We start from the raw sequence: 23,480 nt of genomic DNA, 5'->3' as shown, positions 1-23,480 counted from the left end.
GTCTGTCTCTAAAATACTGTTTCTATTGCTCTCTTTATTCTGTCAGACCATCAACAACATTGCAAACAGGACACCACAATTTATTTAGCACTTAACCAGTATGGAGGTAGGTAGTTAAAGCAGAACTGTACTTTAGATCCTTACATATCAACTCATGATTCCAACTCCATGAAAGTTCAGCTGCATTTCATATTGTGCATATAAAAAGTGGCTTGAGAGAGCACCAGACATTTGTTTGAACACCAGGATGTATTTCACTTTGTGATTATTCCGGCTGGTTTACTTTTTGGTTTTAGGTTGCCAGTAACCCAAATTTAGGTTTTTAGGTTGAAATATCAACCGAAGGCAGAATTTTATATGTCCACATACAAGATGGCCTCCCTCCACACTAAACAATGACTTAAATAGATGGTGGAAAGCTCTCCCCATTTTAGATTGACTTTAGAAAACTGTTCCCTTACCAGAGACACATGAAATAAGACTCTCTTTTCTTCATTATTCCCTGTCACCCCTTAGTTTTAGAATAACCATATGAACAATGTTTGGGGGACTGTTCCATTTTCATAAAAGGTACACGAGGACAGGCACATTTTGGGATGAGGGCAGAATTCAAATTTTGGGGGAGATGGTGTTTCTGAAAGAAAATGTCTAAACGAAATCTATGGACTAACCCTTCCTTCCTTCCCACCTGACGTTATTATAATGGGAAGGACTAGTTATCTAGAGAATTTATGGGAGTGGGGGTGGGTGGGAAGGGCAACAACACACATATGTTTTAGAAGATTCACAGCCCAGAATCAATTAGAGATGGATTGCTATAGATATTAAACAAATAAATTAAAAAATAATAATAAAATTTTATGTTTTCGGCCTACAGCCTGTTTCCCCTTAGAATTTGGGGAAAGAGTTATGTAATGGTAAATGGGAGATTCAGGTGACGAAAATGAGATGGTGGGAGACTTGTACTTTCAGACTTGCCTGTTTCTCTCAATGCAGCCTTACAACAGAAGCAGCAGCTGTCAGCCTTTGACAGCTCCTTATGTACTGGTGCTGGTTTCTCCTCAGCCAATTAGAGCTCAGCGACTTCTATGTCAGGCACAGACCAGAGAGAAACCAGGACACAGTAGACAGGCAATGTTCAACCTGCAGATCCACTGTAATCCTACTTTCTTATTTCTAACTGAAATAAAGATGTTACTTAAATTAATTAAAAAAACATTTAAGAACAACTTAAACACTGAAATTTTCAAAGGAACAAAATTGCATGCAGAAATGGTAGAAGGTGGGATAAGTACATAAAAGACATAAAAACAAAGGGAACACATCTTTGGGAAGGTCCTTGCAGATCATTTCAACAAATTTGGGACATGTAATGCTCTGGGAAGCAGGAATAGATGTGAACACTCCATAATCCGTGTGATGTTTCCAATATATATGAATCCATATGACTTTGGCAACTGCCGGCCTTGCAGGAGTTAGGTGACAATCAAGATGAGCAGGAAGAGTTCATCTCTGGGATGGAGGGAGCCTTACGAGGAGAAAGAGGCCGAGTAAAGGGAAATGCATCTGCTCCTTCCACACCAGGCATAGAAGATGTGAGTGTGAACCAGATTCTCGAGGGAGGGGCAGCTTTCATGTAAATGGGAGGAGATAATTGAGGGAAGCCACTAGTCACTAGTTATCTTGAGAATTTATGATGGGGGTGGTGGTGGAGGGGAACAACACACATGCATTTTAGAAGAGTTCTCTGCCCAGAATCAATTAGCTGAGACGGACTGCTATAGAAATTAAACAAACAAATAAAGAAAAATGAAATTTCATGCTCGCAGCCCACAACCTGTTTCCCTTTAGAACTTGGGAAAAGCTGATGAAAGTTATGTAATTGTAAGTGGGAATGAGATTGGCCCTAACTTATCAGGTGGTGAAAATGAGATGGTGGGAGACTTGTACTTTTAGACAGAAGCAGCCCCAGTGGTGCTTATTTGGGAGAATGAGGCTTCTTTCTTGAGAAGAGCCTTTCAGAATGTCCTTGCTCAGGCTCCTTAGAGTACCAGCACCAGCTTGGATCTCTTATTTTCTGGGCATCACAACATCCTAATCCTTCAGCAACTCAGGCAGCAGTTCAACCGGGTTTTCTGGGATGTTCATTCTTGGTCTCCTTATCAGAGGCCGAGCTGGCCATGGCACCTGGTAAAATGTACAAAAGACGGGATGACACATTTTAACATATTCAAATGCTGATAGAAAGTTAGACAAGAAGTTTGGGCTCCCTTATATGTCATGAAAAGAGAAAGTGAGTGTAATAAGAGTAGGATTTTGCCTATTTTGCTCTACGGAACTGAAAGTTGGGACACCTGGCTGGGACACCCCAGGAAGCTAAACAGATGGGAAAGGCGTGGGTAAACTCTTTGTGTGATAGAACAACAAGGGATAAGGTCAAGAGTTTGTATTGTGGAATGAATACAGAAGTAAATTAAGGCGATTCAGTGAAGTAGAGGAAATAAATTGCAAAAGAAGTAAATGATAAAAAAGCAAATGGTTCATGAGAAAGGCATAGAGTTAAGAGTCATGGTTGGATTAGACAAAACCATGGAAAGAAAAAGATGAGAACTTTTGTTGTGTAAATGTACAGAAGAGTATAGAGCTGATAAAAACAAATGTGGTTTGCAAGGACAGAAAGATATCTCTTTCCTTTGCATCCCTTTCCTCATGACTTCATTTAATTAGGGTACAATTGCTTACTTATTTGCCATGCTCTATGTAGACCTGTTTATGGATGACAAGTGGAACTGTACTCATGATTGCTACGTATGACCTCTTTGTTCCAGCTACATCAACAGTCAACAAACTTATAAAAAGTCGATCTCTCATTCTAAAGACGTTTATCGACTCCTAATAAAATCATTGTTCTGTAGCATTCCCAGTCGGTCCTGGGAAGCAGCCCCAGTGGTGCTTATTTGGGAGAATGAGGCTTCTTTCTTGAGAAGAGCCTTTCAGAATGTCCTTGCTCAGACTCCTTACAGTACTCATTCATTCTCTTGCCAAGACAGAATTGCTCCGAGTATTATGTTTAAAATAATGTTTGAAATGCAACCGAAATCATGTTTCAGTTTAGAGGTACTATGCCACTTTCTAGAAAATGTTTATTTTAACTTTACTGAAACCCTGTCATAAATGCCGGTGTTATTGCCCCAATTCCCAGAATAGAAGTATCTGGTTCTGAGAAAAATCATATATTAACTAAATTTACTGCACAACCTTGTAGGTGCAGCTAAGCCTGAAAAAATAACTTCATGACTGATAGTTTCTAGTAGGCTTCTAAACAATGTACTAGACTCCTTTTGATAAGATTAACTCAGATTATTCTTTGATGTGCTGCAACAGACCATCTCTCTGGCATCTGAACTACTTGCTAATAGTGTCTATTTGCTTGCTGAAGGAGAAGGAAACTTCTTCAAATGGGAGTGCCTTAAAATGTTATAAACAAACATTTCTCTACAGGGTGGGGAGAGATTCAAAGTAATGGACGAAACAGAAAAAAGAGAAGGGAAAAGCTTCAACTCCAAAAAGTTTTGGGGTGCAGCAGTGCGAGATTGCAAAGCAGTGCAGCTCAAATTTAAGGATTTGGGTGTAATATGAAGAAGGGAGGAAAAGGGCATGGGTAGAAGAAATGGAGACTCCAATACAGGTAATCCTTGACTTATGACCACAATTGAGCCCAACATACCTGTTGCTAAGTGAGACATTTGTTAAGTGAGTTTAGCCCCAAGCTTTCTTGCCACACTTCTTAAGCGAATCACTGCAGTTGTTAAGTTTGGCTCACAGTTGTTAAGTGAATCTGACTTCCCCATTGACTTTGCTTGTTAGAAGGTCGCAAAGGGAGATCACAGGACCCCATGACACCGCAACGGTCGTAAATACGAATCAGTGGCCATGCGTCAGAATTTTGATCTACAATGGTTGTGAGAAAAATGGTCATAACTCATTTTTTTCAGTGCCATTGTAACTTCTAACCGCCACTAAACGAACTGTTGTAAGTCAAGGATTACCTGCAGCAGAGAGTCTCAATAACTAAGGGCTGAACTGCAGACAATGTTGTTGTTGTTACCTAGTTGAGTAATGAAATATCTTCAAGTAAACAACCAAGCTGAGAGCTTGAGAGAGCACCAAGGAAATAGAAAGACTGTGGGTGATGTTGTTATTATTAATCAGAAGGTGGAAGTCTGTGAGGCCGCTGCTTTCTTTTAGCCCAACCTACCTCACAGGGTTGTTGTTGTTGTGGGGGAAACAGGAAGCAGGAGCATTAAATAACACTGCCTTGAATTGCACAAAATAAAAACGAGATATTGTTATTGTTATTCCCTCCAAACACAGCCTTAGACCTAAGCATCGATGAAAAGTGTTTAAGGCGGGGTGGAGGGTCCCCGTCCAGGTGGCTCAAAAGGACTACAACCCCCATCATCCCCATGCACTACACCTTGCTGGCCAAGGATCGAGAAAGATGCGGCCCGGTTTCCCCGGACAAGGACCCGCCTCAGACCCGGCAATGGCAGAAAGGGAAGATACACTCGGCCGGAGAGACCACGGCAACCGCGGGGAACGACTGGAAAGGCGGGCAAGCAGTGGGAGATGGGCTTTGTAGTCAGGCCCGCCGGGGACGACGCGAAGTAACCAAAAAAAAGGGGGGGGGAGGAAGCGAAGCGGGAAAACCCGCAATCCGGGGAAGCCCGAGACAGATCCCACAGGAGAAAAGCGGGAGGCCGCCTCCCTCCTCCAGCCAGCCAGCCCAGACGGCCGTCGATACTTGCCAGCCCAGGCCTCCCGGGGTCCGCGACGGACAGGCCGCCGCGGCCGTCAGCCTTTCACTCCTCGGGCAGCACTGGGCGGGACGCCACTGCGCACGCGCGACTCACCTCACACCATTCTTCCCCCACCCCCCTCCTTCCTCCTCAAGCCTCGCCAGGAGGCATTGGCCGCGCCAGGGAGCATCCCGGGCTTCGACCGCGGTGATGCGCATGCGCCCCCCCCTCGCCAGGAAAGACATGCGCAGTTCAGAAGCCTCGAGGCGGCCGCACGGGCTAACCCTTATTCTCCTCACCACAGTAATTTGCGCGTGAGGGAGTTTCGTGTATTTATTTATTTTTTTATCTATCCCAGTTCCCGTGTACAAGCAGTCCTCAACTTACCACCACACTTCAGCTCAAAATGTAAGAGAGAAATTTTTTAAGTGAGTTTGCCCCGTTTTACGGCTTTTTTTGGCCACGTTTGTTAAGTGAATCCTGGCGTTTGTTAAATTAATAACACGGTTATTAAGCGAATCTGGCTTCCCCGTTGACTTTGCTTGTCAGAAGGTTGTAAAATGTGACAAGGGCACTGTAACAGTCATAAACGTGAGTCAGTGGTCAAGCATCCAAATGTAAATCACAGTGACCGTGAGGATGCTGCATTGGTCATAAGTCTGAATAATGGTCCTAAATCACTTTTTTCAGTGCCCTTGTAACTTTGAATGGTCACTAAGTGAACTGTTGTAAGTCGACGGCTACCTGTACATTGCTCTGCATCTGTTCCTCTTTGCGGACGTACAAAAAACAGTGGCTGTAGGTTTTAGGAAGAATATATTCATAGGAAAGCTTATACCCGAAATTGTATGAAAGATTCTACTCGGATTTAGTTTTATACTGTGTCAGAATCTCCCGTTTCCCCCAACATTCGAATAATGCTCCCATCCCAAAATGGTTCCCTCAGAACTAAGGACTAACTGGGAATACTGCAGAAAAGGAAGTTTCATTCTGTGTGTTTTGGATGATTCATTCCGGAAAATGGCAAAAATAGTGAATGACATATTCTGGTGGCCTCTCCAACACCAAGAGTGTTGTTAAGGTGATCATATCTTGGAAGGGGAAGGGTGCATTTGCAAGCAGATTGCACATAGGTATGGAGCAGTGGTGGGTTCCGGATCCCGGTGAAACCTGGACGGTGTAACGGGGCCGGGCGTCCACCACATGAACATGCACACACATGCGCAGCGTACACATGCATATTTACCACCCACGACACTCTGCGACGCCTCCGCGATGCTCAAGCTGCTCGGCGGAGCGTCGCACAGGTGCCATACACGCCGTGTGCGGAAGCCCCGAAAACCTCAAATACTGGTAAAGAGCATGGGCAGGCGGGTGGGCCCTCCGGAACACCATACCGGAACAGTACCTGGTGCTCCCGGCAGGTACCGGTATGCCCATACTGGGGCGTACCGGTCGTAACCCACCACTGGTGTGGAGGAAAAAGAAAGGTCTTATCTCCCTATCTCTAGAAGAGACATCCTGAAAGCAGCAAATGTCCAAAAGTGAGGAGCATGCAGTTTGAGTGCTCAAAGCAAGAATCTGATTTCGAGTTCAGCCATATTATAGATTGCACATGTTGACAGAAATATCCATCTGGTTCAGTTTCAGGCCAGGAGAAAGACACTGGAAACATGGAGGCTGATTGGAAAGATGGTTTAATAATGAAGCGGAACGATCAACCACATGGTCCTGGTGCAGCTGACCACCTGGAGTTGAGAGAGCGGGGTATGTATGCCCTCTCTTGGGCTTTGAACTTGAACTTCCTGTTCTTGTGCAAGAACGTGTGTCCTATTGGTTGTTGTAGGGGTCATAGCTAACTGTAACTTGGCTGAGTCGCAGGTTTGGTTGAAGTTTGCTGGTTGATGCAATGTTCCCAGGTGATTGTGTCATGTGGTGAGCTCTGCTGCTAGATGGGTTAATCCTATTATGTCCTTGAGGGTCATATCTTAATCCCATCACCTTGGAGTTGGAGGTCTTTTGTCTTGTAGATAGGCTGCTCCAGTCTTTCTTAATGGTCACCAAGTACCTGCTGGGGCCAGGGAGTTGCTTTCTGTCTTTAAAACATGTTTCTCCTTTAGGGAAATATAATATTCTGCCTTTTTAATATTTCTCAAAATATTATATTCTTCTAGGAGAGGAGTTCTTCCCTCACGCAATAGGGAAGTAGACCTGGGCAGTCATGTAATTGAAACAAGGAAGTCATACCTAGTAGGGACCCTGAGTACAAGTCCATCAATCATACATAAACAGTGCTATATAGAGTGTAGCAAATGAGTTAGGAATTGTACCTGAATTAAATTGAAGGAATGAGGAAAGTGATAAAAAGGAAAGAGCTAGAATGACTCTTCACCACCTCCCCTCACGGTCTGTATCTTTCTATTCCTGCAAACCAATGTTCTTTTTACCACCTCCATATTCCGATCTCATCTTTCTTTCCAGAGTCTCATGTAACCATAACTAACTCTTTGCCTGCCTCATTATTAACAATTCGCTTTTTCTTCATGCATTTGCTTAACAATGTGTTTGCCATAAATTAACTCTACTAGACTTTTGGTATTTTGTATTCATTATGCCCTACGCATTCTCCCCACTATGTCTTTTCTTGGTTTACCATACAAATGATTTAGCCACCTCTTTTCCAATTGTTGGAAGAAATAACTACCTTGTTAAGTTCCAAGCTGGGAGAAAGACAGGAAACATGGAGGCTGATTGGAAAGATGGTTTATTCATGAAGCAGAACCACATGTGATTCTGGGCAGCTGACAAAATGGAGTTGAGAGTGGGTAGGTTTTTATACCTTCTTTGGGCTTTGTATTTGAGCTTCCTGTTTCTGTGCAAGAACACATCTTTTAATATTCTATTGGCCATTGTCAGATTCCTATGGGGTCATGTAGGGGTGATATAGGGGTCATAGCTGGCTCAATAGGCAAAAGAGGAAAAAGAAATCCTAGGTGCTTGTCTGAGCGAATCTGGTCAACCTCTGGCTAATTGTTCATCTGAGTTACCAGGTGAAGTTTGGACTGCTCTGGGGGTGGTGCAAACAAGTGGTTGTGTTCTGAAAGCGTGTTGGATAATTTCTATTGTGCCTAATGGTTTTCATCCTTTATTGAATCTTGGGTGAGGGGCTGCTTCTAATCCTATCATTTTGTTTTGCTGAAGGAGTTTCAAAATTTCCTGAACTTTTCCCCTCCATTCACAGTGGAGCTGCTTCTGCCTGTCCCTTTAAGGTAATCCCTGGGAGTGAAGGGCCAGAAGGGATGATAAAGAGAGCAGCAGCTCCACTGTGATGGAATGAGAAACGTTTGGATTCTGTCTGCTTCATATGACCGTTGAATTCTGTGGCAGAGAGAATCCAAATGTTTCTCCCTCCATTCACAGTGGAGCTACTGGTACTCATCCCAAAATGTGCCTGTCCTCATGTACCTATATACCTTTTATGAAAATAGAACAGTCCTCCAAGCATTGTTCATATGGTTATCCCAAAATTAAGGGGTGACAGGGAATAATGCAGAAAAGAGAGTCTTATTTCATGTGTCTCTGGTAAGGGAACAGTTTTCTAAAGTCAATCTAAAATGGGGAGAGCTTTCCACCATCTATTTAAGTCATTGTTTAGTGTGGAGGGAGACTATCTTGTATGTGGATGTACAAAACTCTGCCTTCAGTTGGAAAAGGTACCTAAATTTGGGTTAGAGGCAACCCAAAAGTGAACCAGTCCGAATAACCACGAAGTGATGTTGAAAACAAATGTCTGGTGCTCAGTCAAGCCACTTTTTATATGCACAATATGAAATGGAGCTGAACTTTTATGCAATTACAATCATGAGTTGATATGTAGGGATTTAAATTAAAGTTCTGCTATAATTACATACCTCCATACTGGTTAAATAGTGCTAAATAAAACAAGGACTAAGAAATGTTGCATTTACTAAATTGAAGGCATAGGGAAAAAGTTAGAAACTCTTCTACATCCTTTGCAACCTTAGACATACGCCAACCATTCTCACTATCCTTCAACCATAGGATAGAGTTCCTGACTGACATATCTCAAAAGGGCTGACTGAGAGAGGAAGGCCAACCAAATATTCCTACCGGATCAGACGGTCAACATTCTCTGTAATCAAGATGAATGTCTTGCCAAAAATACTCTATTTATTTCAAACGGCACCAGTCAAATTAGGAGAAAAATGTTATAACGATTTGGATAAAATGGTACGAAATTTTGTGTGGAATGGCAAAAAGCCTAGAATAAAATATAAGCATCTTCAAGATAAAAGAGCGCAAGGTGGAATGGGCCTACCGGAATGGAAAGCATATCATCAAGCAGCAACAACAATGTGGATAAAAGAGTGGGTAATGTTAACCAACAAAAGAATCCTAACGATAGAGGGCCACGACTTGCAATGGGGGTGGCACAATTACTTATGGTGTGAGGGAAATAAAGTCCACAATTATTTTAGAAGACACCATTTAAGAGGGGTACTGATTAAGGATTGGCTGGAAATTAGAAGGAAATTCTATATCCAACTACCCAAATGGATATCCCCGACGGAAGCCCTGATATACCCAAATTTGATAAATTTTGATAAAAATGTTATTTACAAACAGCTGTTAGATGAGCAAAATAGACTAAATTCCAGGGAAAATTTGGCTGAAATGGGAATAAATATTGATTGGTGGCCATACTTTCAAATACAAAATAAATACAAATCAGATCTAGCACAATTTGGCTTTCAGGACAAGGACCAGGAATTGGATAAAATCTTAACAGGACCAGACGAGAAATTAATCTCGAAAATATATAACTGCTTGCTGATCCGAAAAATGGAAGCAGAAAGAGTAAAAGAAGTCATGGTAACCTGGGCCCAGAATATCGGCCACACAATTGACCTGGATGACTGGGAAAGGGTATGGGAGTGGAACCTGAAATTAACGAAATCGCCGGCCGATAAAGAAAATATATACAAAATGTTCTACCGCTGGCATCTCCCTCCGACAAGACTGGCAAAAATTTCCTCAAAATTATCGGCCAAATGCTGGAAATGCAAAACAACACTGGGCACGTACTACCACATGTGGTGGACGTGTCCGGTGGCTAAGACATATTGGAAGCGAACGCTAAGATGGCTGAATGAAATCATGTCAATTAAATTAAGTCTTAAGCCGGAAATGTTTCTTTTAGGGATAACAGATCAAAAAATATGTAAAACCAATCAATACCTTCTCGTCCACATCTTGACGGCGGCAAGGATTGCTTACGTGCCGTGCTGGAAGAGTGAAAATGCCCCCACTAGCACAATGGTGATGAACAAAATCTTAGAATTAGCAGAAATGAACAGATTGACAATGCGGATTAACGATAAAGAAGACACAGACTTTTACAAAGTCTGGGAGAAATTGTACAAATGGCTTGATGAGACAGTGAGGATTCAGATATAAAAGGAGATAGCTGACTAACTTAAAATGATCTAAGCAACAACTCAAATAAACAATACACAAAGACAGAGGGACAAATGAGAGTAGAAATGTATTAGAGGTGAGAATTCACCGTTGAGTAATACCATTAGACCACAACGTTGGAAAAACTTGAAAAGCTGATAGGTAATCCGTTATAACTACCTGCATGGAATTAGCAACCTAGTCTCATACTAGGTACGGCGAGATGAGCTATGGGAGATGAGAATATGTAAAGAGCTTTATCTATTTTTGTATCTTGTATTTTGTAAATCTTGCCTTTTTTTTATATAACTTTCAAATAAGGGGGAAAAAAAGAGAGAGAACCAGGTCATCCCCTGAAGAGGAGAATATGTAAACACAACAACAGATAGAGTGGATGGAGGGAGGAGTAGAAGGAAAGATAGGAAGGAGAGGAGAAAGGAGAGGAATAGGAGAAAGGGAAAGGCAGAGGAAGAATGGGAGGGAATGTAAGAGTAGGAAAGAGGGGAGGAATGGGAAGAAGAGGGGAAGGGTAAAGGGGAGGAAGGGGAAGGAGAGAAGGGAAAGGAGAGGAGGAAGGAAGGAAGGAGAGAAGAAAGAGAAGAAAGGGGGGTAGGAAGGAGGGAGAGAAGAAAGGAGGGAAGGAAGGAGAGAAGGAAGGAGGGAATGTAGGAGAGAAGGAAGGGGGGAAGGAAGGAGGAAAGGAAGGGGGAAGGAAGAGAAGGAGAAAAGAAAGGAGGGAAGGAGAGAAGGAGGGAAGGGGGAGGAGGGAGGGAAGGAAGGGGAGTAGGAGAGAAGAAACGAGGGAAGGAAAGAGGGAGGGAGGGAAGAAGAAGTAGGACCGCTGTAAGATAAGATGGATCTATAGGATGTTAAAAAAGCAATCTTCAAGTATATTGTCAACAGTAGGGAAAAATTGTTATAAATACATATTATTAATAACAGTTATGAGATCATATAATTGTGAATGTATATATGAAATTGATAAAATTAAAATAATAAAACAAAAAAAAACATTCTCTGTTACTGCAAAATGTATTTTAATATTCCCCGGTATCTCATAAATTCACTGAATATTCTGTATTTGGGTGTCCTGATTGCAATCTTGTCAATGGCCTAAAAGAGTGAAAGGAGCAATGGAAACAGTACTTTAGAGACAGACTATTGTGGGGGTCAAAGCATTTGTATGTTTATTTAAGAGAATGCTTAGAATTTAATGCATGCAAAGTGTTTCAGTGGGAGAGTCCATGGAAGTTTAGATTCCTTCCCCAGCTGTTGAATCCACTCCATCTATCAATCCAATTAGGAATTGGGGTAGGGGATGACCTGGAAAGGAGACAATGAAAAGAAGTTGTCAACAGTAGATTTTTCAGTAGTGTGTGTAATCGCTATATGATCCTCTTTGACAATTGAGTGTGGAAATGCTCACATAACCATTTTCAAGGAAAATTGTAAAAACAAAAAGCTACTTTTAGGGCATTTCTTTATGAAAGTTCTTTTCATGTTTTTAACTTTCTAAATGTTTACTGATTGAGCCCAATAATGTGCTCCAGTTTCACCTATTACTAGTAGAGAACCTAGATTGCAAAACTTCCTTACCTTCCTTTTACAATCTTTTAGGCATTCTTCTTCAGTTAAATAGTTGTTTTCATTCCCTCCACATCCACTAAAAACGAAATCCATGCATTTCCCAGTTATGATGTTAAAAAAAAAGCGTGTAGTAGGGGTTGAACATCCTCCTATTTGGGGGTGAAGTTTACATTTCGCAGGAAGGTGAACTGAAAGTGGAAAGAAGAAAATAAGGCATACTGTCTATTTTAAGGAAATCCAGAATATCATTGCATAAAAATATATTATGTTCTGACTCCAGAGTACAGGGCAATGTGAATATTTGACCATTTATTGGAAAGATAGACCCTGAGCAATCTGCTCCAACCATCAGAAAAAATGAAAACAATTTGCCTGCCATTACATATTGAAAACACCCAAATTTCTATCATCACCAATTTCCATTAGAAGCCCTGCAAGTAATTGAAGTACAGCCTGGCAGATACAAGCCGCTGTACACCTAAGAAGAGGCAGCACCCTACTCCTGATATCAGCCTGCTCAGTCGGACTGAGAAGATCATCAGGGAGATGTTTCCTGTCATTTGCTTGAAGGTTGGGGCTTGTACTCCAGCAGACAGGAGGAGAAACCCCTTCTGGAGCTGGGCATTCAACACTTGGAGGAGGGGCACCTGGAAGTTGGGGAATGGGTGTCCATTTCCTTTCCTCCTTTTCAAACACTTCACTTGGACCTTCTCTTCAACCAGGTTTAAGGATTTGCAGAGTCTAGGGTGGGTTTCCAAAACCGACTTTTTATTTATTTATTTATTATAATTTGTCAAGCAAAAACAAGAACAAGAATAAAATGAATAAAAATACAATGACAAGGACGATAGGCACATTTTATTGTCTTTCTATAAAGATTGGAACCAGTTTAACTAATTTAACTCATTAGTTATTATGGACCCCTCACAAACAAAGGGTAATAGCAGACGCTGTGGAAATAGGATAATTAAGGAGAGTTGCCAGGATAGTCAAAAAATGCCAGGCCTATTAGAGACAGTGAGCCAGACAAATTCTCAAAAGTGAATAATTAGGGGGGGTGGGTGGGTTGTCCCAGTCTATGACCAGATCCACAGACATGGAAGTCTCATTCCCACACTGTAAGAAAATTCATTGGCACTTGAATGCAGAATAGCAGGATCTTGACAAAAAACATTTTCATGCTTTAATAGTATTTAATTCATTTTCTTTCATGAAGCATTGCAAAGCAATATGGACAAACAAAAACATCTCCAGTCATTACATTACATGTTAGAGCTGACATTTCCTGTGAGGAATATATAATTTCCTTTCATTTTCCAGTATTTAGCTTAATCCTCTTTATCAATTGAGTGCAGAAATCATCACGGAACTCTTTGCAAGAAAAAACAAGGAAGCTGCTTTTATGTATTAATTTATTTTTTAGCATTTTAAAATATCTTACAATTTTGTTGAATGTGTTCCCTAATAAGCTCCTGTCCCCAGTCCAGAGCCTGGATTGCATTACTGAGATCAAAGTAACTTTAGGACTAAAAAAAATTCAGATCAACGATTGACGGACAAGACTAAAATGCACTTTGTTTTAATGTTGTGCCAAGGAAAAGATTAAAATTTCTTCCTTACTAGAATTTTGACATGTAGCTCTGCAATCATACCAATTTGCAAAGTTGTTTTGATTTGCTCCACATCCACGAAAAGTGAATTGTTCACAGTCCTCATTTGCTGTGTTGTAATAAAAACGAGGAATTGAAGATGTGCACCGTCCTAGTTCTATGGGAAGTTTACAAAACTCTGGAGTGTCACCTTAAAATGGAAAGAAAAAAAGAAAACAGACAAGGAAACCCATAAGATCACTGCGTGAAAATACTGAAAAACTAGATCCTGAGCAATCTGCTTCAAATGTCAGAAAAAGTGAAAACTAACATGCTGAGAACACTAAAATTTGAGTCATTGCCAATTGCCATTAGAAGCCCACAAATAACTGAAGCTTGACAGCGCGGCTATTGTAACCCTAAAAAGAGGCATCAGGCTCCCAATCCTGAAATTCCAGGCTTCTGGGGTGGACTGAGAGGTTTCCTCCCATTTGCTTGAAGGTTAGGGCTTGTATTCCAGACAGAACGACAAAACCATTCTGGAGCTGGCATTCAACACTTGAAGGAGGGGCATCTGAAAGAGGAGGGGTGGATGTCCATTTCCTTTCCTCCTCTTCCAAAGACATCACATGGACCTTCTCTTCATCCAGGTTTAAATATTTATGGCATCCGCTTAGTTTTTGAAAATTCATATATTATTCATTTTCCAGTTCCCAAGTACATTGCGCTGCATGTTAGTATGGGACCTTGGAGTCTTAGTGGACGATCACTTAAGCATGAGCCAGCAGTGTTTGGCAGCAGCCAAAAAAGCTAATACAATCCTTGGTTGTATAAACAGAGGCATAGAATCAAAATCATGTGAAGTATTAGTATCGCTTTATATAAGCCTTAGTAAGACCACATCTGGAATACTGCAGCCAGTTTTGGTCACCACATTACAAAAAAGATGTTGAGACTTTGGAAAAAAAAGTACTAAGAAGAGCAACTAAGATGATAAAAGGCCTGGAGACTGAAAACATATGAAGAATGGTTGCAGGATTTGGGTTTGGCTAGTTACAGAAAAGAAGGACTAGGGGTAGCAGTATACCAGTATTTGAGAAGCCGCCAAAAAGAGAAGGGGGTCAATTTATTTTCAAAAGCACCAGAGGGCAGGACAAGGATGGAAAGTAATCAAGGAGAGAAGCAACCTCGAATTAAAGAGAAACTTCCTAACAGTGAGGACAATTAACCAGTGGCACAGAAGTTCAGAATGTTGCAGGGGCTTCATCACCAGAGGTTTTTAAGAAGAGACTGGACAGTCACTTTTCTGAAATTGTATAAGATCTCCTGCTTGAACAGGGGGCTGGACTAGAAGACCACCAAGGTCCCTTACAGCTCTATTGTGATTGTGACTCATGTGTTACTCCTTATTGATGTAGAAAAAATAGTAGCTGCAGGTTTTAGAAAGACTATATTTTTATATACTTGTGCACCAAGGGAAAGATTTTAATTTCTTCCTTACCATAACTTTGACATTCTCTTACACATTCTTCAAAAGTTAAGAAGTTATTGCCATTGCCCATACATCCACTATAAGTGAACATCATACAGTGACCACGTACGTGGTGGAAAAAGTAGCGAAGAACAGGACTGAAGCACCATCCTATTTTAGGTTCATAGTAACATTTCGTAGGATAATTACCTGAAAGTGAAAACAAGAAAATAAGACAGATTGTCTCTTTTAAGGAAATCCAGAAATTCATATCATAAAAATGTACTGTATTCTGACTCCAGACCCCAGGCAACATGGATATTTGAACATCTACTGGAAAAGTAGATCCTGAGCAATCCACTCCAAACCTCAGAAAAAGTGAAAACACTTTGTCTGTCTAACATAGTGAGAACACTCAAATATGAATCATTGTCAACTGCCATTAGAAGCCCTGCAAGGAACTGAAGTTCAGCGTAATAGATGAAAGCTCATCTACCCCTAAGAAGAGTCATCAGACCCTCCCCTCCCGCCCCCCATTTCTGAGATTCCAGACTTCTGGAAAGGATTGAGAAAGTGATTAGGGAGAGCTTTCATCCCACTTGCTTGAAAGTTAGGGCTTGTATTCCGGCAGATAGAGGAGAAACCCTTTCTGGAGCTGAGCATTCATCACTGGAAAGAGGGGCATCTGGAAATGGAGAGTTGGTGGGGCCATTCTTTTTTCTCCTCTTCCAAAGACTTCTCATGTACCTTCTCTTCAACCAGATTTAAGCATTTTTGATGCCTGCTTAGAATTGGAAAATTAATATGCTGTTTGTTAACTCCTAAAGTTGTCAAGGTGAGGGAAGGGGGTACAGTGCATTTCACACATACGTTCGATTAGAGTCAGGTCTCAGATTACTGCAGCAGGCTTGGGATGGGTGCATCACATTGGGGAATGTGATTTATGACACAGACTGAGGGGAGTGGAGGAACAGTAGTAAAGTTCAGCTATAATTCAAACAAAACTCAGGTCTGACTGCAAAAAGGCCTTGCCTAACGGTGCTCCTAATAAATGAGTGCTCCTAGTTTTGTATTGAAACTTGTCTCGATACTCATGAGTCAATTAGGGCATTTTTAGGAAAACTGACAGTCAGCTTTTAAAATCTATTAAGATCACCAGGTCTCCTGAATCCTGGACTCTCCAATTGCTCCCCGATATGGGGGCTGCCTGGAGGGAAACTCAGGCAACCATGGCAGAGGGCAGCTATCCAAAGAGAGCCTGATTGCAGCTGGAGTGCAGCCTGACCTCAGACATCAAAGCAGAGATCGCGCACGAATGACATGAAAAAGCCACTGGACACGAAAGAGAGAAGTCAACCCGGCCTGAAACCACCGAGCCAATGGGGACCCACAGCAACACAGCGGGCCCTGAAACCACCCCCCCCTCAAAGTCCACTGAAACTGGTGGTTTAAATCAATTGGTTCACATTACAAGCAGGAAAGTTAAGAGATCTCAGTGGCTGAGCTGTCAGGCAGCCCCCCCTTTAAAAGAGAGAGCTGCCAGACAGCCAAAAAACTCCTTATACAGGTCTACCAAATAAAGAGCTGTTGTATTAGCAGAGTGTCCTGCCTCTTCACTCGACCCACATCTAATATTATTCCTTGTTGACGTATAAAAAAAGAGCAGCTGTACGTTTTAGGAATAACATATTATTCATAGGAAAACTTATAAAAGGAAATGAAACAAAAATTCTACTCAGATTTAGTTTAACCTTTTTAAACTTTGTAGAATGTCCATTTCCCCAAAATTTGAATAATCCTGACATCCCACAATGGTTACTAAGGACTGACCAAAATACTGCAGAAAAGGGACTTTTATTCTTTTTGTTTCGGATGATCCAGTCCAGAAACTGGCTTCCTAAAGTAAATCCCGTATATTAGGGGTCCCTCCAATATCAACTCTTGTTAATGTGATTGTATCTTGGAAGAGAAAGGAGCATTTTCAAACAGATTGCATGTAGGTATGAAGGGAAAAGAAACGTTTTATTTACCTACCTACAGAACAGGCATCCTGAAAGCAGAAAATGAGCAGTCCAAGAGCCAGCAGCATGCAGTTCGAATGTATCATAGTGGTGAAAGCAAATATCTGATGCAGAGTAGAGCCGTTTTATAAATTATCCAACAGTGAAGTACACGTAGTCATATGATTGGAACACCAAGGTGCACTTCCCTAAAATCTGAATAATGTTCAGATACGAAAATGGTTACTCCGAGGACCGACTGGGAATGCTACAGAACAAGTGGTTCCGCCCCAAGCGACTTATGGACCCCTTGAGGTTCCAGACGGAGCTTGGGGTTATTCCTGACACACTCGCCCACAATCCGGTAGAAACTCTGGTTGCTGCCTGGCACTCGGCAGCATCGGAGTCCCTTGACCGGATTGCGCCACTACGGCCACTCCGAGGTGGTGGATCCCGGAGGCCTCCTTGGTTCACCGAGGAGCTCCGGGAGAGGAAACGCCGAAGGAGACGCCTAGAGCACCTGTGGAGGTCCGATAGATCCGAATCGAACCGAGCACTTTTAACAACCTGCACCAAGGAATACATCAGGGCACTTAGGGCAACAAAAAGAACATACATTGCCTCCTTGGTTGCCTCCGCCGAGTCCCGTCCAGCCGCCCTGTTTAGGGTAACCCGTTCCCTCTTAAATAAGAGGGATACGGGGGACCCCTTGCAGGGTAGGGCTGAAGACTATGCCCAGTTCTTGGCGGACAAAGTTGCTCGGTTTCGGTCGGATCTGGACTCCACCCTTGCAGACCCAGCTGAGGCACGAGTGGACGACTTGGTAGACCAGCGCTGGGTTGAGTTTCAGGACGTTACCCCCGGGGACGTGGACAAGGCCATGAGGGCTGTGAGTGCCTCCACCTGTGTACTGGACCCGTGTCCCTCCTGGCTGGTAGCTAACAGCAGGGAGGTGACACGGAGCTGGATCCAAGCGGTTATTACCGCCTCGCTTCGGGAGGGGCACTTCCCCGCTGCACTTAAAACGGCGGTGGTGAGACCCCTCCTGAAGAAACCATCCCTGGATCCAGCTGTACTTAACAACTATCGTCCAGTCTCCAACCTCCCCTTTATTGGGAAGGTTGTTGAGAAGGTGGTGGCCTACCAGCTTCAGCGGTCCTTGGAGGAAGCCGATTACCTGGACCCCTTCCAGTCCGGCTTCAGACCTGGTTGCAGCACAGAAACCGCTTTGGTCGCATTGACCGATGATCTCTGGAGAGCCAGGGATGGAGGTCATCACTCCATCTTGGTTCTTCTTGACCTCTCAGCGGCTTTCGATACCATCGACCATGGTATCCTTCTGCGACGACTGCGGGAGGTGGGGGTGGGAGGCACTGTTCTGCAGTGGTTCTCCTCCTACCTCTCGGACAGGTCGCAGTCGGTGTTGGTCGGGGGACAGAGATCGACCATGAGGCCCCTAACATATGGGGTGCCTCAGGGGTCGGTCCTGTCCCCCGTACTATTTAACATCTACATGAAACCGCTGGGCGAGATCATTCGGAGGCACGGGATAAGATACCATCAATATGCGGACGATACACAGCTGTATCTGTCCGCCCCGTGCCAACTCAATGAAGCGGTGGACGTGATGAACCAGGGTCTCGAGGCCGTTAGAGACTGGATGCGGGCTAACAAGCTTGTACTCAACCCAGAAAAGACCAAGTGGCTGTTGTGTTTCCCTCCCAATAATTTGGCTAGCATTCCATCACTCAGGCTGGGGGACCAAATTTTACACCCCTCAGACAGGGTTCGCAACTTGGGAGTCCTCCTGGATCCACAGCTGACCTTTGATCACCACCTGTCGGCTGTGACCAGGGGGGCATTCGCCCAGGTTCGCCTGGTGCGCCAGTTGCGACCCTACCTGAATCGGGAGGCCCTCACAACAGTCACTCGCGCCCTCGTGACCTCTAGGCTGGAATACTGCAACGTGCTCTACATGGGGCTGCCCTTGAAGAGCATCCGGCGTCTTCAGCTAGTCCAGAACGCGGCCGCGCGAGTGATTGTGGGTGCACCTCGGTTCACCCACATAACACCTATCCTCCGCGAGCTGCACTGGCTACCTGTTGATCTCCGTGTGCGCTTCAAGGTGCTTCTTACCACCTATAAAGCCCTCCATGGTAGTGGATCTGGGTACTTGGGAGACCGCCTCCTGCCGATTACCTCCTCGAGACCGATTAGATCTCATAGATTGGGCCTCCTCCGAGTGCCATCTGCCAGCCAGTGCCGGCTGGTCACTACGCGGAGGAGAGCCTTTTCAGTGGCAGCTCCGACCCTCTGGAACGAGCTCCCCGTGGGGATCCGTACCCTCACCACCCTTCAGACCTTCCGCGCAGCCCTTAAGAACTGGCTATCCTGCCAGGCCTGGGGGTAGAGATTGATCTTCCCCCACCCGAATGTTGGATGAATGTTGTTTACTTTTTAATTATATGTAATGTTATATGTTATTGTCTGTATCCCCCTCCCTATGAGTTGTTAGCCGCCCTGAGTCCCCTCAGGGAAAAGGGCAGCCTATAAATAAACCAATTCAATTCAATTCAACAATGATTTTATTAGGAGTCGATAAACGTCCAAGAGCCAGCAGCATGCAGTTCGAATGTATCATAGTGGTGAAAGCAAATATCTGATGCAGAGTAGAGCCGTTTTATAAATTATCCAACAGTGAAGTACACGTAGTCATATGATTGGAACACCAAGGTGCACTTCCCTAAAATCTGAATAATGTTCAGATACGAAAATGGTTACTCCGAGGACCGACTGGGAATGCTACAGAACAATGATTTTATTAGGAGTCGATAAACGTCTTTAGAATGAGAGATCGACTTTTTATAAGTTTGTTGACTGTTGATGTAGCTGGAACAAAGAGGTCATACGTAGCAATCATGAGTACAGTTCCACTTGTCATCCATAAACAGGTCTACATAGAGCATGGCAAATAAGTAAGCAATTGTACCCTAATTAAATGAAGTCATGAGGAAAGGGATGCAAAGGAAAGAGATATCTTTCTGTCCTTGCAAACCACATTTGTTTTTATCAGCTCTATACTCTTCTGTACATTTACACAACAAAAGTTCTCATCTTTTTCTTTCCATGGTTTTGTCTAATCCAACCATGACTCTTAACTCTATGCCTTTCTCATGAACCATTTGCTTTTTTATCATTTACTTCTTTTGCAATTTATTTCCTCTACTTCACTGAATCGCCTTAATTTACTTCTGTATTCATTCCACAATACAAACTCTTGACCTTATCCCTTGTTGTTCTATCACACAAAGAGTTTACCCACGCCTTTCCCATCTGTTTAGCTTCCTGGGGTGTCCCAGCCAGGTGTCCCAACTTTCAGTTCCGTAGAGCAAAAGAGGCAAAATCCTACTCTTATTACACTCACTTTCTCTTTTCATGACATATAAGGGAGCCCAAACTTCTTGTCTAACTTTCTATCAGCATTTGAATATGTTAAAATGTGTCATCCCGTCTTTTGTACATTTTACCAGGTGCCATGGCCAGCTCGGCCTCTGATAAGGAGACCAAGAATGAACATCCCAGAAAACCCGGTTGAACTGCTGCCTGAGTTGCTGAAGGATTAGGATGTTGTGATGCCCAGAAAATAAGAGATCCAAGCTGGTGCTGGTACTCTAAGGAGCCTGAGCAAGGACATTCTGAAAGGCTCTTCTCAAGAAAGAAGCCTCATTCTCCCAAATAAGCACCACTGGGGCTGCTTCTGTCTAAAAGTACAAGTCTCCCACCATCTCATTTTCACCACCTGATAAGTTAGGGCCAATCTCATTCCCACTTACAATTACATAACTTTCATCAGCTTTTCCCAAGTTCTAAAGGGAAACAGGTTGTGGGCTGCGAGCATGAAATTTCATTTTTCTTTATTTGTTTGTTTAATTTCTATAGCAGTCCGTCTCAGCTAATTGATTCTGGGCAGAGAACTCTTCTAAAATGCATGTGTGTTGTTCCCCTCCACCACCACCCCCATCATAAATTCTCAAGATAACTAGTGACTAGTGGCTTCCCTCAATTATCTCCTCCCATTTACATGAAAGCTGCCCCTCCCTCGAGAATCTGGTTCACACTCACATCTTCTATGCCTGGTGTGGAAGGAGCAGATGCATTTCCCTTTACTCGGCCTCTTTCTCCTCGTAAGGCTCCCTCCATCCCAGAGATGAACTCTTCCTGCTCATCTTGATTGTCACCTAACTCCTGCAAGGCCGGCAGTTGCCAAAGTCATATGGATTCATATATATTGGAAACATCACACGGATTATGGAGTGTTCACATCTATTCCTGCTTCCCAGAGCATTACATGTCCCAAATTTGTTGAAATGATCTGCAAGGACCTTCCCAAAGATGTGTTCCCTTTGTTTTTATGTCTTTTATGTACTTATCCCACCTTCTACCATTTCTGCATGCAATTTTGTTCCTTTGAAAATTTCAGTGTTTAAGTTGTTCTTAAATGTTTTTTTAATTAATTTAAGTAACATCTTTATTTCAGTTAGAAATAAGAAAGTAGGATTACAGTGGATCTGCAGGTTGAACATTACCTGTCTACTGTGTCCTGGTTTCTCTCTGGTCTGTGCCTGACATAGAAGTCGCTGAGCTCTAATTGGCTGAGGAGAAACCAGCACCAGTACATAAGGAGCTGTCAAAGGCTGACAGCTGCTGCTTCTGTTGTAAGGCTGCATTGAGAGAAACAGGCAAGTCTGAAAGTACAAGTCTCCCACCATCTCATTTTCGTCACCTGAATCTCCCATTTACCATTACATAACTCTTTCCCCAAATTCTAAGGGGAAACAGGCTGTAGGCCGAAAACATAAAATTTTATTATTATTTTTTAATTTATTTGTTTAATATCTATAGCAATCCATCTCTAATTGATTCTGGGCTGTGAATCTTCTAAAACATATGTGTGTTGTTGCCCTTCCCACCCACCCCCACTCCCATAAATTCTCTAGATAACTAGTCCTTCCCATTATAATAACGTCAGGTGGGAAGGAAGGAAGGGTTTGTCCATAGATTTTGTTTAGACATTTTCTTTCAGAAACACCATCTCCCCCAAAATTTGAATTCTGCCCTCATCCCAAAATGTGCCTGTCCTCATGTACCTTTTATGAAAATGGAACAGTCCCCCAAACATTGTTCATATGGTTATTCTAAAACTAAGGGGTGACAGGGAATAATGAAGAAAAGAGAGTCTTATTTCATGTGTCTCTGGTAAGGGAACAGTTTTCTAAAGTCAATCTAAAATGGGGAGAGCTTTCCACCATCTATTTAAGTCATTGTTTAGTGTGGAGGGAGGCCATCTTGTATGTGGACATATAAAATTCTGCCTTCGGTTGATATTTCAACCTAAAAACCTAAATTTGGGTTACTGGCAACCTAAAACCAAAAAGTAAACCAGCCGGAATAATCACAAAGTGAAATACATCCTGGTGTTCAAACAAATGTCTGGTGCTCTCTCAAGCCACTTTTTATATGCACAATATGAAATGCAGCTGAACTTTCATGGAGTTGGAATCATGAGTTGATATGTAAGGATCTGAAGTACAGTTCTGCTTTAACTACCTACCTCCATACTGGTTAAGTGCTAAATAAATTGTGGTGTCCTGTTTGCAATGTTGTTGATGGTCTGACAGAATAAAGAGAGCAATAGAAACAGTATTTTAGAGACAGACTATTAGGGTTCAAATCATTTGTATGTTTATTTAACAGAATGCTTAGAATTCCATGTATGCAAAGTGTTTCAGTGGGAAAGTCCATGGAAATTTGGATTCCTTCCCCAGCTGCTGAATCCACTCCATCTATCAACCCAATCAGGAATTGGAGTCAGTGTTGCCCTGGAAAGGAAACAATGAAAAGAAGTTATCAACAGTAGATTTTTCAGTAGTGTGTGTAATCGCTATGTGATCTTCTTTGACAATTGAGTGTGGCAATGCTCACATAACCATTTTCAAGAACAACTCTAAAAACAAAAAACAACTTTTAGGGCACGTCTTTATGAAAGTTCTTTTTGAGTGTTTTTAACATTCTAAATGTTTACTGATTGATCCCAATAACGAGCTCCAGTTTCTCCTATTGCTAGTACAGAACCTAGATTGCAAAGTACTTACCAGTGATTTTACATTCTTTTAGGCATTCTTCTTCAGTTAAGAAGTTGTTTTCATTCCCTCCACATCCACTATAAACAAACATTGTACAGGTCCCAGTTACTGTGTCGAAAAAAAAGCGAATAGTAGGTGTTGCGCATGATCCTAGTTGGGGGCGAAATGTGCATTTCTCGGGAAATAGTACTGAAATTGAAAAGAGGTAAATAAGACAGACTGTCCTTTTTAAGGAAGTCTAGAAGATCATCACATAAAAATATATTGTGTTCAGACGCCAGAGTACAGGGTAACATGTTTATCTTCAAGGGTGTCAAATTGGCGGCCCACGGGCCAGATACATCATGTACAGGCCATGCCCATCACAGCTTCGCAAAGGGAAGATGTCACAATACATCACATAATGACAATGT

At 42.7% G+C, this 23,480-nt stretch overlaps 2 long non-coding RNA genes across 3 annotated transcripts in view; one reads left to right on the top strand and one right to left on the bottom strand.

Moving 5' to 3' along the window:
* Positions 1-23,480, bottom strand: part of LOC148048986 (uncharacterized) — a 75,669-nt gene continuing 52,189 nt past the window's right edge. The window contains exons 1-3 of one of the 2 annotated variants that reach the window (XR_015695571.1): positions 4,805-4,903; positions 4,259-4,313; positions 1-2,187 (exon numbers count right to left, since the gene is read on the bottom strand). This is a non-coding gene — a long non-coding RNA (uncharacterized LOC148048986). Of the gene's footprint in view, positions 2,188-4,258; positions 4,383-4,804; positions 4,904-23,480 lie in introns of those variants that run through there. The other variant, XR_015695572.1, reaches the window with a different exon arrangement.
* On the top strand, positions 5,081-22,641 carry LOC148048989 (uncharacterized). The gene is made up of 3 exons (XR_015695573.1): positions 5,081-5,207; positions 6,444-6,566; positions 20,455-22,641. It is a non-coding gene; the product is annotated as an uncharacterized LOC148048989 (long non-coding RNA).

This window comes from Thamnophis sirtalis, unplaced genomic scaffold (assembly GCF_051295495.1).
Source record: "Thamnophis sirtalis isolate CommonGarterSnake01/CBP01778 unplaced genomic scaffold, rThaSir2_p1.2 scaffold_2, whole genome shotgun sequence".
In the NCBI taxonomy this organism is placed as follows: Eukaryota; Metazoa; Chordata; class Lepidosauria; order Squamata; family Natricidae; genus Thamnophis; species Thamnophis sirtalis.
The sequence above is the reverse complement of the archived record's forward strand: the minus strand, read 5'-3'. Positions and strand labels throughout refer to the sequence as shown.